Here is a 15,760-nt window from a genome sequence, read left to right on the forward strand (position 1 = left end):
GGGTCATCAACTGCAACTGAGGTTGCAACTTCACCAATGGCCTTCCAGGGTCTCTCACGGTGCCAAGCCTCAGCCACTCTTCATGACCCCTTCATGCCTTCAAAACCAGTACCACCTGGGTGACTCTTACACATTACCAAGTACAGCTGCAGCACAAGGTACAACCTTGGCTATCTCTGGAACACAGCTTCTATGTGCTCTCAGAAAACACTTCCCAAAAGATTTAACCTCAGTGATGCTGCTCTCTCTCTCTCTCTTTTTTTTCCCCTCCGAGACAGGGTTTCTCTGTGTATTTCTGGCTGTCCTGGAACTCACTCTGTAGACCAGGTTGGCCTCGAACTCAGAAATCTGCCTGCCTCTGCCTCCTAAGTGCTGGGATCAAAGGCGTGGGCCACCACTGCCCAACACTGCTCCCTTCTCAATCACCACTAATTTCTTAGCTCCAGCTAACCAGCATCAAAATTGTCCCAGTAGTCCCTTCTAGTTTTCCCTCTAAAGCCAGAGCCACATGGCTGAAACTGCTGAGTTCTGCTGCTTGCAGGAGCTGGACCATGGCCCCCTTGTTCTATTACATTATCATCAGCTTTCTGTTCTCCAACCCCTTCGTTGCCTAAGCTTGCTCTGTAGACTGACTTTGAACTCAGAGATCTGCATGCCTGACTCCTGGGATTAAAGGTGTATACCACCATGTCTTGATTTAAGCTTTTCTTTACCTAGAACTTGCTCTGTTCCAGGCTGGCCTTGAACTCAAGATATCTTCTTGGCTTTATATCCTGGTATTAAAGGTGTGTACCACCATGCCTGGATCTAAGCTTTTCATGGCCACTATGCCTCGAGATCTCCATGACAAGATCCAAGTCAGAAACTTGTGTCTTCCAGCCTCAAGATCTGGATCACAGGTGAGCCCTCCAATTCTGGATTGTAGTTCATTCCACATATAGTCAAGTTGACAACCAGGAATAGCCATTACAGGGGAAGAGGAAAAAAATGAAATTAATTTTTGTCCATGTACTTTGAAGATACAGGTCTCAAGGCCTCGTTTGGTGATGGCTTTGTTACTGGGAGAGTTTGGGATGTGCAAAGAATTACATGGTAAGACATACATGTATGTGCCCAAGTGTATGTGGCTCCCTCCCTTGTCTTATTACACTACCAGGGTTCAGCCATGGATTCTTCACCTCGATGTCTTCTTCTGCTCACAAGTACTTCCAACAGACTTCACACCCACATCTGCAGGTTTAATTTTTTTCTTTTTGTTTTTTTTTCCCCCTTTATTCTGGGGCTTGAACCCAAGAATTCCCACACGATAGACAAACACTCTAGCGTGGAGCTTCATCCCTACACCCCACGCCTGCCATCTAAGTGATGTTCTTTGATGAGGTTCCTACCTTTTGAATATCAGTATCACGTGACCTTGTGTATTAAAAAACATGTCCAAACCATAATGAAACTTTTCTTCACTCTGGTTACTAGGACTTCAAGACCTACAGAAGCTATATTCTCTTTCAAAGTCAGAAAGCAAAAATCCGCAAGTAGATTCTGAGAGTTGGGGTAGAACTCACCACAGTTTTATGCCAACTCTCTGGTATGGGCTTGGATCTCAAATGCTCCTTGCCAGTTCTTGTGTCGAAGGCTTGGTCCCAAAGTTTGGGAGATGCTGGACCGTGAGGGTTCTTACATTATCAGTGGATGACTCTGTATTTTAATGGGCCTCAGGTTAAGGGCTTTGATATGAAAGCAAGCTCTTTCATTGTTTCCTGACTTTCATGAGAGAAGCAGCTTTGCTCCAACACACACTTCATTGAGGCCCTTTGGGTCTCACCACAGGCCCAAGGCGACAGGCTAAGGCCCAAGGTGGCGGGCTAAGTGGTCATGGAGATTCCTGAAACCAGAAGCCAAAGTAAATTCCTTCTTTTAGGTTGACTGCCTAGGTATTTTGCCATAGTAATGGAAAGCTAGCTCACTACCTATTGGGGGTTCCATACCACATATTGCCATTGTTTTAGGGTATACACTATGTACCCCCAGCCTGCAATAGCAGTCTTGGCATCTCTATGTTGCTTAATTTGGGCCCTCTCATTTTCCACTCTTTTAAGAGTCATCCTACCATCAGTGAGAGCTGTCCCTTGGGGCTCTTGATCACCCATTGAAACCTACATCCCTGCAGAGAGCCCCTCTACTCTGTAAGTCTATTTTTTCTTATTTAGGTTTCACTGCTTGTGATCCAGCCCCTGGGATCCTTCACAGCCTCCCACCTTCCCCCCTCCACCTTCCCCCAGCCTTGTGCTGTTGGCCAAGTCTCCTAAGTAATCCCTTTCTTCCCTTTAACAGTTCTGAGAATTCCTTAGCTGGTCCATATAGAGAATTTCTCCCTCCTGGTTATCAGTGGGGTGTCCAGGGGAAGAGATGGAGGGAATTCCCTAGTGGGGCAGGAGTTGGTTTATCCTGTTGAAGCTTCTGCATGGTATCCCAGCAGGGTGCTGAGGAGTGGGCTCTACCTTCTAACATCTGGAAGGGACACTTCTGCAGCCCTGGTGTTTCCAGGACTGTCTAGGAAGTTAAGGCCTTGTGTTTGGTGTCGTGCTGGATCCCTAGAGGACATCTGGTGTTCATCGAAATGCTAGACTGTTGCAATTCAGCTAGTGTCCATTCTTTAGCCTTGCTGTCCCCCCATCTGCAGGAGAAGACTGTCTCTAAAGTCCACCAAGCAACTCAACTGACTTTTCCACTTTGTTTACAATTATTGACTAGTGAATCTTTCGGTGTCTTCAGTCAGTCTGTGATCCATAGCAGAAGCTACCCAGTTCCCCAGGTTGGTAGGGTCATATTTTTCCCTTCATGCTTCTCAATTACAGAGACACTGTGAATACTCTGTTCTTATTTCCCCCATCCTGGTCAGCACAGCTGGCATTCATTCAGTTGCAGCGACTGTCAGTGCCCACCACCCGCCTGGACACTTTTGTTAGAGAGTGGCCTAACCACGGACAGTGCTTTGTAGGAACACCACTGTTTTGCTAAACCAGTTTTAGGGCAAAAACTCTGGTTCTGGGAGTCACAAAGCTTGGCCACTAGGCTTGGGCAGTCACCCCAAGGTACCAATGAAAGAGTTGAGTAACTCTGAAGATGCTTAGGTGGGAGATGAATTGAGGTGGGGGCAGAGCACATCAAACAACTCTGGTCAAGATGGTTGATCATTGTCTCAGTTTTGGTTCCACAAGGTGGTTTGAAGTTCTTCTTGCTTGAGGGAAGCAATCTGATTCCTATAAGATGACCAGCCCTGTTCCAGAGTTCAGTCTGCCCATCATAGACAGTTGCCCTCACCCCAGGGGCTGGTTTGTCCCCATAGGCTCTGCTGTTCCTCAAACCCAAGGTGACTGCAGATTTAGGACGACAACTTAAGACTATCAGGTAACTTTGGGGGATCTGGGCTAGGACATTAGAAATTGGACAGCAAGATGCCTCCCTCAGTTTCTCTTACCTTTGTGCCTTTAGCCTTAAGAGGGGACTCACTAGTTAGATAGTATCTGGACAAAGAAGTCTAGAAAGACAATCTTTGAATGATTTACTTAGTTTTTTTGAGACAGGATCTCTCTATATATCTATAGATGATATAGATATAGATACACACACACACAGCCAAGGCTAACTCTAAATCTATCTATCTGTCTATCTATCTGTCTATCTATCTGTCTGTCTGTCTGTCTGTCTATCTATCTATCTGTCTATCTATCTATCTGTCTATCTATCTATCTATCTATCTATCTATCTCAGGTCAGCCTTGAACTCACAGAAATCCACCTGCTGAGATTAAAGGCATGAACAATTATGCCTGACTCTTTGAATAATTTGTATGCCTATAGGCAGAGGTAGTATAAAGGTGACCCAGAGTAAAGGAGAAAGACGGCGGAAGCCAGGTGAAGAGGCCAGGTGCAGTATGGCCAGGTGCAATGAGGTCAGGTGCAGTGAGGCCAGGTGCAGTATGGCCAGGTGCAATGAGGTCAGGTGCAGTGAGGCCAGGTGCAGTATGGCCAGGTGCAATGAGGTCAGGTGCAGGGAGGCCAGGTGCGCTGAGGTTTGCCTTTAATGTAAAGCAGAGACAGGCACATCTTTGAGCTTGAGGCCAGCCTGGCTTACATATCAAGTTCCAGGCCAGTCAGGGCTATGTAGTGAGATCTTATCACTCACTCACAAACAAACAAACAAGCTCAGGGATACCTGGCTTTCATACTGCTTTGCACACTTGCATACATACATACTTGCAGACCTAAGTGATGTCAGTGGCTTAATTTTTTAAATGTTTATGTGTGTGTTTACACACGTGTGCATGCCAGTGTGCACATGTGGAGGTCAGAGGAGACAGAGGACAACTTGTGGGAATCAGTTCTCTTCTCCTTCCGGGTTCTGGAGATTCACTTAAGTCAGGTCGTTAGGCAAGAATGTTTACCTGCTAAAAAGAATCTCACAAGCCCTCAATGGGGTCCAGCAAAAGCAGATTCTTAAGTGTCTGTCGTAGGACCACCTGGACAGTTAGTTTTCTGCAAGTGTGGTCTGAATAGGACGGATATTCCATATGACTTAAAAAAAAAAAGAGCAAAGCAAAGAAAAGTTGGAAAAAAAAATCCAAGTGAGAGCTGGATCTCACTGAGACTCACAAAGAGAACCACCAGGAAGGACTTCAGGGAAGGGGCCCATGTTTTACACACCCCTGCGTCAACTGGGCACAGACCTCTCCTCTGGCTTGTTCCTTCATCCTTCTGAGAAACTGTCACAGGAGAAAAGGTAGCCTATGGCCTCAGGGGACAGGTTCAGAGATGAGGCTGGCCTTTGGCCCAGTTTCTTGGGAAAACATATTTCAGGCTGAAAGACATTTTAATCTACTGCAAAAGCTGGAAGAGATTTTAAGCCACTTAATTCAGATCCCAGTTCACTGGGACTTCAGCCGGCATGAGGATAGTGATCGTTTGACAAGGACATCCAGAGGTCTGTGGTTGTCTAGATTCCATGTGTTCAGTAGTTACTGGCAGAGTCAGTAACTGAGTGTCGGGGATGAGGAAGAGGAAGGTGTGGCAGACTCAGAGCCTGCTCCTTGGCACCAGACAAATGTAGATTTGATTCCCAGAAATGATTCTTCATGACAGCAGGACCCTGGGCAAATGACACTTCTCTTGAAGTTTTCTCTTCTGTGATGTGATTTCTTTTTTTTAATTATAGGTTGATATGAAGATTAAGGGAGATAATCCATAGAAAATTCATGTTATCTTTTTATCTGTTGACTGTTGAAAAGACAGACTATGACAAAGAGAAGGATTTGAAGAGGAGAGAAAAGGTGTTCTAGAAGCAGCCAGGGCTTTGAAGTCTGAGAGAACGGCTCACACTTGACTCTACCACTCCCTGTGTCCTCGGACTTTCTTCTCTCTGGGCGCAGCTGTCCTCAGCTGTCACAAAGCAGTCACATACCCTCATTGCAGAATTCTGGTTAGCCCAGCAAATGTCTTCTCATTTACAACACAGTAGTCAGCCACACCTTTGTTTCTCACTTGTGGTTTGAGGCCCAAGCTGGCAACTGGCCTCCTAAAGCTTCCCAAGGATAGGTGGGACAGTAGTCCCACCCTGCTTTTGAAGGTAGAACGGCTCCTGTGTTCTAAGAAGCTATGTACTATGTATTCATTGGAGCAGGGAAGACAGGCTCAAACAATAAAGGTAGCACACGCAGGGCTCTGATTTCAGCAGCAGGAGAGGTGGTTGTTCTCCCCCTCCCCCCATCATTTCTTCATTGTATCTCCAGAGATCCAAGCCATACAGGGTTTTTGTGCTTGTTAAGCCCTCCCCTGCCACTGAGCCACACCCCCAGCCCTGACAGCTCATTTAAAATGTTTAATAGCTAATAGCTACCTATCTGTGTATCTGTCTGTCTGCCTGCCTGCCTGCCTGCTTGCCTGTCTGTCATATGTGTTTGTGAATCTGAGTGTATGCATGTGCACCATGTGTGCAATGCCTGTGGAGGCCAGAAGAGGGCGTCAGATCCACCTCGCTCTGGAGTGACAGACTGTTGCAAACTGCCATGTGGATTCTAGGAGCCAAATCCAGGTCTCCTGTGAGAGCAGTAAATGCTGTTTAACGACTGAACCATCTCCTCAGCCACTGACAGTTCTTAATCCTCAGCTTCAATGATGACAGGAAGGGAAAAGAAAATACAGTTCACAGGCATTCCACACTCATTCCTGTCTAAGTACCCGCTAAGCACCTGGCAGGCTGTCTTTTTGTAACCTTGTTAATGTCTCTATGAAGAGGTGCAATTATCCCCATTTTTACAGACAATGAAAGTGAGCCATAGAGGAGGAAGCTCTTAAGGCTTGTAAGAGGTTTGAATTAGAATAGGCGTCTACAGAATAGGCATCTACTACAGTGCACACCACAAACATCACCCCACTATGTTCTATGAGCTTCTCAAAACAAAAACAAAAACAAAACCTCTAGGGACAGGACCCATGAGAATCATTCTTAGAGAAACAATGACTCTGGTGTCACTTTTTATAAAAGGTATTTTCGCAACATCTCTGATTCTTTTACAAATGTCATTTGCATAATAAATGGGTTTCATGAAGACATTTTCATCCATGTACATAACATATTTCAGTCATATTCACATTCTCCCAGTCCCCTCTTTTGCCCCTCCCTTCTACTAATCTCTTCCCACCCAGACCTATTATTTCTATTTTCATTTCCTTTTCTTAGGTGTGACCCAGTGAGTGTTGCTGTAAAGTATTTAATAACTCTATTAGTTCTTAATATGATGTGGCACACACCCCCAGTAAATGAGACATAGTCCTATGAATCAGCTTTAGCACAATTACTTGGCAATTACCCCTAAACTAGTTCTCTATGCTAGACTAGCTATTTCCAAGTTGTGCTCCCCAAGCTTGCTGTTTGAGTCTCACCAGGGCTCTTCCTGCTCCATCAGTCTGTCCTCAGAAGGCATTTCTCCTGGCCACTAATGGTCCATTCCATCTAATGGAGACTTCCTGTTCCCTCTTCTTTCTTCTTCTTTTCCTTCTCCTTACCCTTGTGGTCCCTACCTGCAACCTCTCCATCTTGGTAACTGAAACCCTACCTACCTCTATTCTTCCCAGTCACTGGCTGTAGCTGAAGAGCTCCAAACTCTGGAGACCCTTCCTCAAGCCTCAGGACATTTCGGCCACCCAAAGATCACAAGAAACCATACCTGGATGCAATCAGCAGAGGTTTATTAGGGAAAGAGCTGGCAGCCATCGGTCTGACCAGGTACTCGAGCTAGAGTCAAGGTCCGACCCCCACGGCCAGTCCTTGGAGGGTTTAAAGGGAAAAACCACAAACCAGGGGAGTGGGAAGGGGGTGAGGGGTTGTCAAGGATACAAAACATGAAAACAGTGGAACAATTCAGAGGTACTCACCCTAAATGATTAGTGTCATGTGGAAATCGCCCTGCATTCTTCTCAAAAATGTGGTTTTTACCATGCCATTGTGCCCTATCCTGCCATTTCAGATTACTATCTTTACTTTTTCTGGCTATAGGGCTATAGCCCCACCTAGGTGGTAGCATCTTTATCTGTAATCAGGAATGTCTTCCTGCCTTGAGCCTCTCCCACCTGTGGGAGAGGCTTGAGGAATGTCTGCATTTTTCCTGCTCAGGTACTCTCAAGAAAGTACGTTTTTCTAAGGTGAGAAATCTACACATATTTCATAAAATGGCCTTTATAATTTTTCACTCTACAGTAGCCACTTTTATTTAACCAGTCAGAGAAGATTGGCAAGCAAACTTTACACAGAATTATTTGATGTACGTGAGAATGTGCTTGTCGAGACTGCAATCTCAGGTGCCAGTATTTAGCGTTTGAATACAGAGCAGCACGGGACCAACCCCCAACAAATGACTTTCTTCAGAGTTTTATTTTTTAAACAGGGGGATGGGTACCAGTTGCTATTCCACTGAAGAAATTGTCTTCCCTCCCTCCAGCACCATTAACTGCCTATAGATTCTCAGAGGGGAGGGTACCCATGAGCCCCTTTCCCTCCACGACAAGGGGGTCCCAGTCTTGTTCAGGTATTGTGCAGGTACTCACATACTTTATGAGTTCAAGGCTGGTGTCATGTCTGGAAACCAGTATTAACACAGCTCCCCTCCTCCTCTTGGCTTTCATGTTCCTTCCACCTTTGCTTCCCTGAACCTTACAGGGTGGAGTATGATACAGACATTCCATTTATGGCTGTCATTCAGTCTTAGTACTTTGACCGTTTATGAGTCTCTGCGGTCACTGCTGACCACTACAAAAGGAAATTTCTCAGACCAAAGCTGATAGCAAGGCCAGCCTATGGGCATAAACACAGTACACAATGATTAGACAGGCCCATTAGATCCTTTAGCAAAACAGATAGTAGCTTCCACATGATAATTTCACCAGCCACAGGCTTTTAACCAGGCTTTCAACACCAAATGCAAATTTCCTCCTGTGAAGCGGGCCTCAAACCCATGCAAGAAGTGTTTGATTATCTCAGTAACAGACTTGCCCATTGTGTGTCACTGGCATGCCTGGTAGGTGGCATTGTTGCATGCAGGGTCCACAGCTGAATGAGATCATTGATATCAACAATCTCCTGGCAACCTGCAGAGCAGCTCCCAGCACCCTGAGGACTATCCAGGAGGGTAGGAGCTTCCATTCCAGTTCCAGCTTGGTTTCTCCAGGTCTTGTGGCCATGGCATATGGTATCTTCAGCCAGTCTTATAACCTAGTTTTGGGGGACAACCAACAGCAGTGGTGATTGCTTATATTGTTTTAGGGGAGTCAGGGTCCTCCCTGACCAACAACTCATGGGAGATAGCCTACTCTTGGCACTGGGATTTTTTTCATTTAATGAACTATGTGGCTGTTAGAAGCAACTTTATCCACCCATAAGGGTTCTTAGATATTTTCCTTCTCTCTCTCTCTCTCTCTCTCTCTCTCTCTCTCTCTCTTTTATAAGATTTCCTTATGGCTTTTTCATACATATTGAGTTTTGGTGACCCAAACCCCACCCCACTTCCCCCACTTTTTACCTCCAGTACCCCCACTTCCACTTTCATGTATTAATGTATTACATGTACTCTACCCCCACCCCCTCATCCTGCAACAATTCTTTTTCCTCTTTTGGGCCTGTTTCTAGTTTCCTGCTCTCAGGCTAAAGTAATCTGTCACCATGAGGAGGCTCTGGAGTGGCTCTTGCTGAGCCTTGAGTGAAACTTTTCAAATCTGAAAGCTTGTGTCTCTCAATTCCTGGGTATTTAATTTACAGTGTATCTTGGCTAGCAGACCTCTGCTTAATGGTGTGGTCAGATCCCTACACCCTCTATTCTGTGTTGAAAAACAAGTTGGTAACATAGCGGGCAACCTGATAAAGACAAGTTGCTGATGCAAAGGGCTGAGAAAATAAAAGTTCCAGAAAAACTTATGGTTCAGCCTGTTTCAGGAGTATCTTTCCTTAAAGAAGATGAAAATCTCTAGGCATGGTAGTACCTGCATTTAGTTCTGACACTCAGAAGGCAGAGGAAGGCAGATCTGAATTCCACACCAGCCTGGTCTACATAGAGAACATAGAGTTCCAGAATAGCCAGTTCTATGTAGAAAAGAAACCCTGCAGAGAGAAAGAGAGCCTGAAAATCTTTAACAGGTACTTTGGAGATGGCTTAAAGACCTAGTTAGAAGGTAAACTTCCTGGATTCATCCTCACTCAAGTCCACACTGACATCACCCAAACTAGACCATCCATACTGGTTGGCATCATGCACCTCCTGAAGGACATTCTTGAGATAATGAACATTTTTTCTTGAAGGACAGTTGAAGCGGGGCAATGGTGGTGCACGCCTTTAATCTCAGCACTTGGGAGGCAGAGGCAGGCAGATTTCTGAGTTTGAGGCCAGCCTGGTCTACAGAGTGAGTTCCAGGACAGCCAGGGCAGAGAAACCCTGTCTCAAAAAAACAAAACAAAAAACAAAACAAAAAATTGTAATGGGAGATATTTAAATCGCCAACCCAAATATGACTGGTCAATGAAAATACAACTCAGTAATTATGAATATATTCTGTAAGCCTAGATTGGGCAGATGCCCCTACACTACTCTGTTCCCCAGCTATGAGACCCTTATAACTTGAGGGTTTTCCAGACCCTATGTCTGTCCTTCTCCCTCCTGCTTCCCAGTCATCCTCCTCCATGGTCCTCTGTCTTCTCTTCTCTCTCTCCTGCTGCTGCCCCTCTGCTCTCTTCCCACCAACCTTTATATCTCCACCTCCTCTTCTACTGCCCAATCACTGGCTCCAACCTTCATTTTACAAATTAAGGTGGGCAGAAGGTTCACTAGAATTCACCTGTGTATTGACTCACACCTCCTCTGCAGCCCTTCACAGGAAAGGGGAATTAGTATCAAAATACAAGGCCAGGGCTCTCCACAACACTTCCCCCTTTCTCTCCAATTAAAAGACTCTTTTCTCTCAGATATAAATTGTATACAACTATATTATACATTGTAATTGTTAAAGTACAATATAGACCTAACACCCAGTCCATCATTTTTGTTAACTAAATAAAACCTCTGTCATCTTTTCTAACTAAAAGACTTAGTTCTAAACCTGGCCTTTTTCTTGGCTTTAGAATGAATGTCAGCTGAAAATCCTCTCAAATCTGTTCTCTCAATGTAAATAGCTATTGGCTATGAGACTAAGTCTTCAACCCCGTCAGAAATCCAGAATGAATGAATTAACCGAAATTATGGTAAGCACAAAGCATAGCTTCTAAAACTTAGCCAATATATAGAGACCACTGAACACCTAGACAGTCCCTAAACAAAGTTCAAAACATTGGAGCATCTGATCTTCAGCCTTCTGGCCCAGGATCATCTGACAGACCTAGTGATGCAGAAATATTAAGTAAGGTCCAATTACTCTGTCTAGGCAGATATAATCAGTTGACTGTTCCGCAAATGTGTCTTTTTCTGGACAGTAATTTGTCTGTAGAAGGAAAGAGGCAGTTCTTGCCTAGTGGCTGTCTCACCACAACTGGAGTGACTCCAAAGATGCTCAATTTCTTCTTAGAATCCAAGACCGGGAGCAGACAGGTCTCTAATCAAAATGAACACTTATACAGGAATGTTTGTAACATCAATTCTATGGACTTCTGACGTTTTTGAAAACCAACTATGTAAAGCAACCTGGACTGTTATACTCTCAGCTATTTCTAATTAACATCTAGAAAACACCCTAACAGTAAACTTAGAGCCATGAATTTGCTTAACTTACAGGCTAACCATCTTAAATCAGTTAACAAAATTGAAAGACTGGGTCTAAGCCTTATATTCCTAAATGTGTTATATAGGCACAATGCCCATGAGAGTAATAATATTAAAGCACAGAGAATAGGAGTGCTGACTCTTTATTAACTTCAAGCTGAATATGGGCATTGAGATATTAAGAGGGGTGAGGGGAAAGGGTTAATTGATAAGCCTCTGATGTCTGTGTCTTCATTGAATCTAGCTGGAGTTCCAGAACATTGGAGGTTTGAGCAGGTCTGCTCCACTTGCTTGAGGAGTAGATATACCAAGGCTGTGTATTCTGCAATATACATTTCTCAAAACAAATTTTAGTATCAAGAAAATTTTTGTTTGAATTCTGGAATCTAGTATTCTGGTGGCCTGCCTCTGTCATTTCTAATCCATATAATTCTGGAAGGTAGAAATATCTTAATCATCTCTTCTGAAAACACACAGACAAAACCTTTTTCCCTAAATAGAATATCCTTGAACCAGTAACCAGAAAAACCTTTATCTTGACCTCTTTCCCAGAGGAACAATATAACCACAAAACTGAAAAAAATCACACCCATCTTCCTTCCCTATTTTGCCAAGCAGGAAATGAACCCAGAATTCCCATGGGGCCCATGTTAGAATCCGAGTCTCCTGTGAGGCAATAAAACTTTATATCTGAATACACCTTTTTTACACTATCTTTCTGTTCGGCCTTCTGCCTAGAACAGTTTATTTATACCGTCTGTTTGGCTCTGTACTCCAGAGCAGTGTCTACTTGTACACTGTACTCTTTAGAGTCAGTGACAATTTTCCCTAAGTCAATCCTTGTCAAACCATTCAAAATATCATTACATAAAGTCCAAAAGACATTCATTGTGTCTCACCTTCAAGTATCAAAAGGTTATATGTCTCCTTTTTAAATCAAAGAATTACCTGGTCCGGAGTCCTCAGTTCTCTGCTTCCACCTGAAAACTACCTCGCAGGCAGCCATGTTCCAGGATCACCTGTTCCCCACTCCAGTTTTCACAGGGCACTGATCAAGCCCAGCTGCAGGCCTAGCGCTGGCCACAGCCCTCCGTTTGGAGGTTGGGGAAGGAAGCCTCTCTGCCACTTTGTAGGGCCCCCAGACCCACTCAGCTCTCGATGGGGGTTTTACCTCAGGTTAGTTGAGTTCTAATCAATACATTGGGCGCCAGTTGTTGTGGGTGATATTTAAATCTCCAACCCAAATATGACCGGTCAATGAAAACACAACTCAGTAATTATGAATATATTCTGTGAGCCTAGATTGAGCAGATGCCCCTACACTACTCTGTTCCCCAGCTATGAGACCTTGAGGGTTTTCCAGACCCTGTGTCTGTCCTTCTTCCCAGTTGTCCTCTTCTTCATTGTCTTCCTTCATCATCTTCCTCCACTGTCTTCCTCCATGGTCTTCCTCCAGTTCTCCCCTCTGCTCTCTTCCCACCAACCTTTATTTCTCCACCTCCCCTTCTACTGCCCAATCACTGGCTCCAGCCTTTATTTTACAAATTAAGATGGGCAGAAGGTTTACTAGAATTCACCTGTGTAATGACTCACACCTCCTCTGCAGCCCTTGACAGGGAAGGGGAATTAGTATCAAAATACAAGGCCGGGGCTCTCCACAACACAGGACAGCCAGGGCTACACAGAAAAACCCTGTCTCGAAAAACAACAACAACAACAACAACAAAAAGGGACAGTTGATAAAATTGAGTTGTGGGTTGGATAATAAGTAGCATTGTATCAATGTTAAATGTCCTGATTTTGATCATCATGCATGGTTATGAAGGGGATACTCTAGCTGTTAGGAAAACCACTTAAATATTTAGTGGGCATACTATCAGAGTCAAGAAAAATGACTTACCTATACTTACATAGAAAAACCCCAGTGAGGCTAAATACAAACAATTCTGGACATGGAATGTACAGAGTTTCTTTGTCTTATTTAAATGACATTTTTTTTTTCTATAAGACTGCCTCAATATAAAGGGCAAAGATATAAAAATGTTTAAAGTGACTATTTTGATAACGCACTGTGGTTAATAGATAATCTAGTGTTCTCTTAACTGACTGCCTTTGCATCTTCCCGGGCAGAGAAGAGCATTGCGTAACCAGGCTGATGTTTCAAGGTTAAAGGCTGAATCGAGGGAGAGCAGAGAGCAAGAGGTGGGGGGACATAGGTTAGACTAAGGGATGTGACGGCTCACAGGCCCTGAACTTTGAAACTTGAGCTGGAAAGTGGCCAAGTACAGGGGTCAATGACCCCCAAGGGTGCAGTGTGACTAGAGGAAGGCAGGCGAAGATGCAGAAAAGAGATCTATAGGAGTCTTCCATTAAGTGTTAAAATTTATTCTGTAGGCCAGGGTAGCCTTATGCCTGCCTCTGCCTCTCAAGTGCCGTGATTAAAGGTGTGTGCCATCACCATTCAGCTGGTACTAATAGTCTTAGTAAAATGTTTAATTTTATTATCTAGTGCATATAGGTGTTTTGCCTACATGTATACCTGTGCACCACATGTGTGCCTGCTACCTGTGGAGATCAGGAAAGGGCATTGGATATCCCAGAACTGGAGTTACACAATTTAGAAAAAAAAAAAAAAAGTCCCCAGAGTCTTGCTTACAACCAGATCTCTTGGAGGCATTTTCTCAATTGATACTCCCTTCTTTCCAGTGACTCTAATGTCTGTCAAGTTGACATGACACTACCCATCACACACCCTTTGGCCATTCTGGGTCTGTTGGATTTGTGTCATGTGTTTTCTGTGTGCATGCTATTGAGGGCTGGCAAAGCCAAGTGCATTTCATATGTTTGTTAGACATTGAATGTCTTTATGTGTGTGTGATAAAAATCTACGGACCTTGAACACACTGGGAAACAACACTCTATCCCTGAGTCATACCCTAGCTGTCTTCCAAGAGATCTTTTGTTGAATTGTTTCTCGGGCCGTTACAGGCTGTAGCTCCAGTCCTTTATCCTAACACAGGCATTTACAAGTGTACATTGCCCTCCACATCAGCTGGATCCTATATGTGGTAACTGGATCTTTGAATTAGGCACAGCAGATTACCTAACATCTCTTTCGGTTTCTTCTTTGACCTATAAGTCATTTAGAAATCCATCACTTAAATTTTAAATACTCAAGGGGTTTCAATATTGCTGTTTGCTGTGGGTTTGACTCGTGTCCATGGTGGTTGGGAACGTGCTTTATATATGACTTTGGTCCTTTACTTTTGTTTATGTGTATATGCGTGTTCACATGTGTGTTAGTGCATGTGTATGGATGTGTATGTACATGTGTATGCAAGATTTATCTAACCTAGCTAGACAGATTGTTCTGGGGATTCCCCTGTCTCTGCTCTCACATGCTGTGATTACAGGCATGCACATGCCTGCCCCCCAACCCCGCCCCACCACATTTACATGGGTGCTAGTGATCTGAATTCCTCAGGCTTTCAAGACCAGCTCTGAGCCCTCTCCTCAGTCTTAATATTAGTCTTTTCACATTTATCCATCATTACCTTCAAAAGACAGATGGGTGGATGCTCATGGGAGAGGTAAACACCTTTTTAATTTTAACGAGTTTCTGGAGCCCTACCCCCACCCTCAAAATGGTTTGGCCTTAGTGTCTTCACTGGATTCGGACTCTAAAGAGCTCTTAGCTGAGCCCTTTGGCCTCCTGTATACTCTGTGGACATCTAGCGAAGGTCAGGTGTTTTTGAGTTTCCTTGCATTCCTGATTTTGTCCCTTCAGCCCAGGACAATCACAGAAAACATTAGTGATCTCTGTCTCCCCTACAGTGCATCTGTCTGGGCAGAGTTCCAGTGCTCAGCCCATGCTCACATTTCTTAAATGCTCCCAGGAGAAAACCCAGCTGCCAGCCTCGGCTTTCTCAACTCTCCCCTTGTCTCCGTGTCAGCTCATCCAGTCGGTTCCAGTTGGGATTGCTTCCATGTCCCTTTCACATGCTTAGAAAAGTTTGTGCAATTTACCAGGTCTGAAAGTTGATGTCAGGGCAACCTCTTCCACTGCACCCAGAAGTCTTTTGTGCTAATCATTTAAATTACTTAATTGCTTAATTAACTATGGTTCTGGGGATTGAACCTAAAGCCCTATGGATGCTAGGCAGTATCTACCCCTCCCTCTTTCCCTCTTCTTATTTCTCTCCTCTCCTCTCCTCTCCTCTCCTCTCCTCTCCTCTCCTCTCCTCTCCTCTCCTCTCCTCTCCTCTCCTCTCCTCCCCTCCCCTCCCCTCCCCTCCCCTCCCCTCCCCTCCCTTCCCCTCCCCTCCCCCTCTCCCCTTCTCTCTCTCTCTCTCTCTCTCTCTCTCTCTCTCTCTCTCTCTCTCTCTCTGCTGAGGCACAATCCCATTATCTTGAACTCATTCTGTATCTCAGTCCAGCTTCGAATGTCTGACCCTTCTGCTTCAATTG

Source organism: Arvicanthis niloticus, chromosome 6, assembly GCF_011762505.2.
Source record: "Arvicanthis niloticus isolate mArvNil1 chromosome 6, mArvNil1.pat.X, whole genome shotgun sequence".
NCBI lineage: Eukaryota > Metazoa > Chordata > Mammalia > Rodentia > Muridae > Arvicanthis > Arvicanthis niloticus.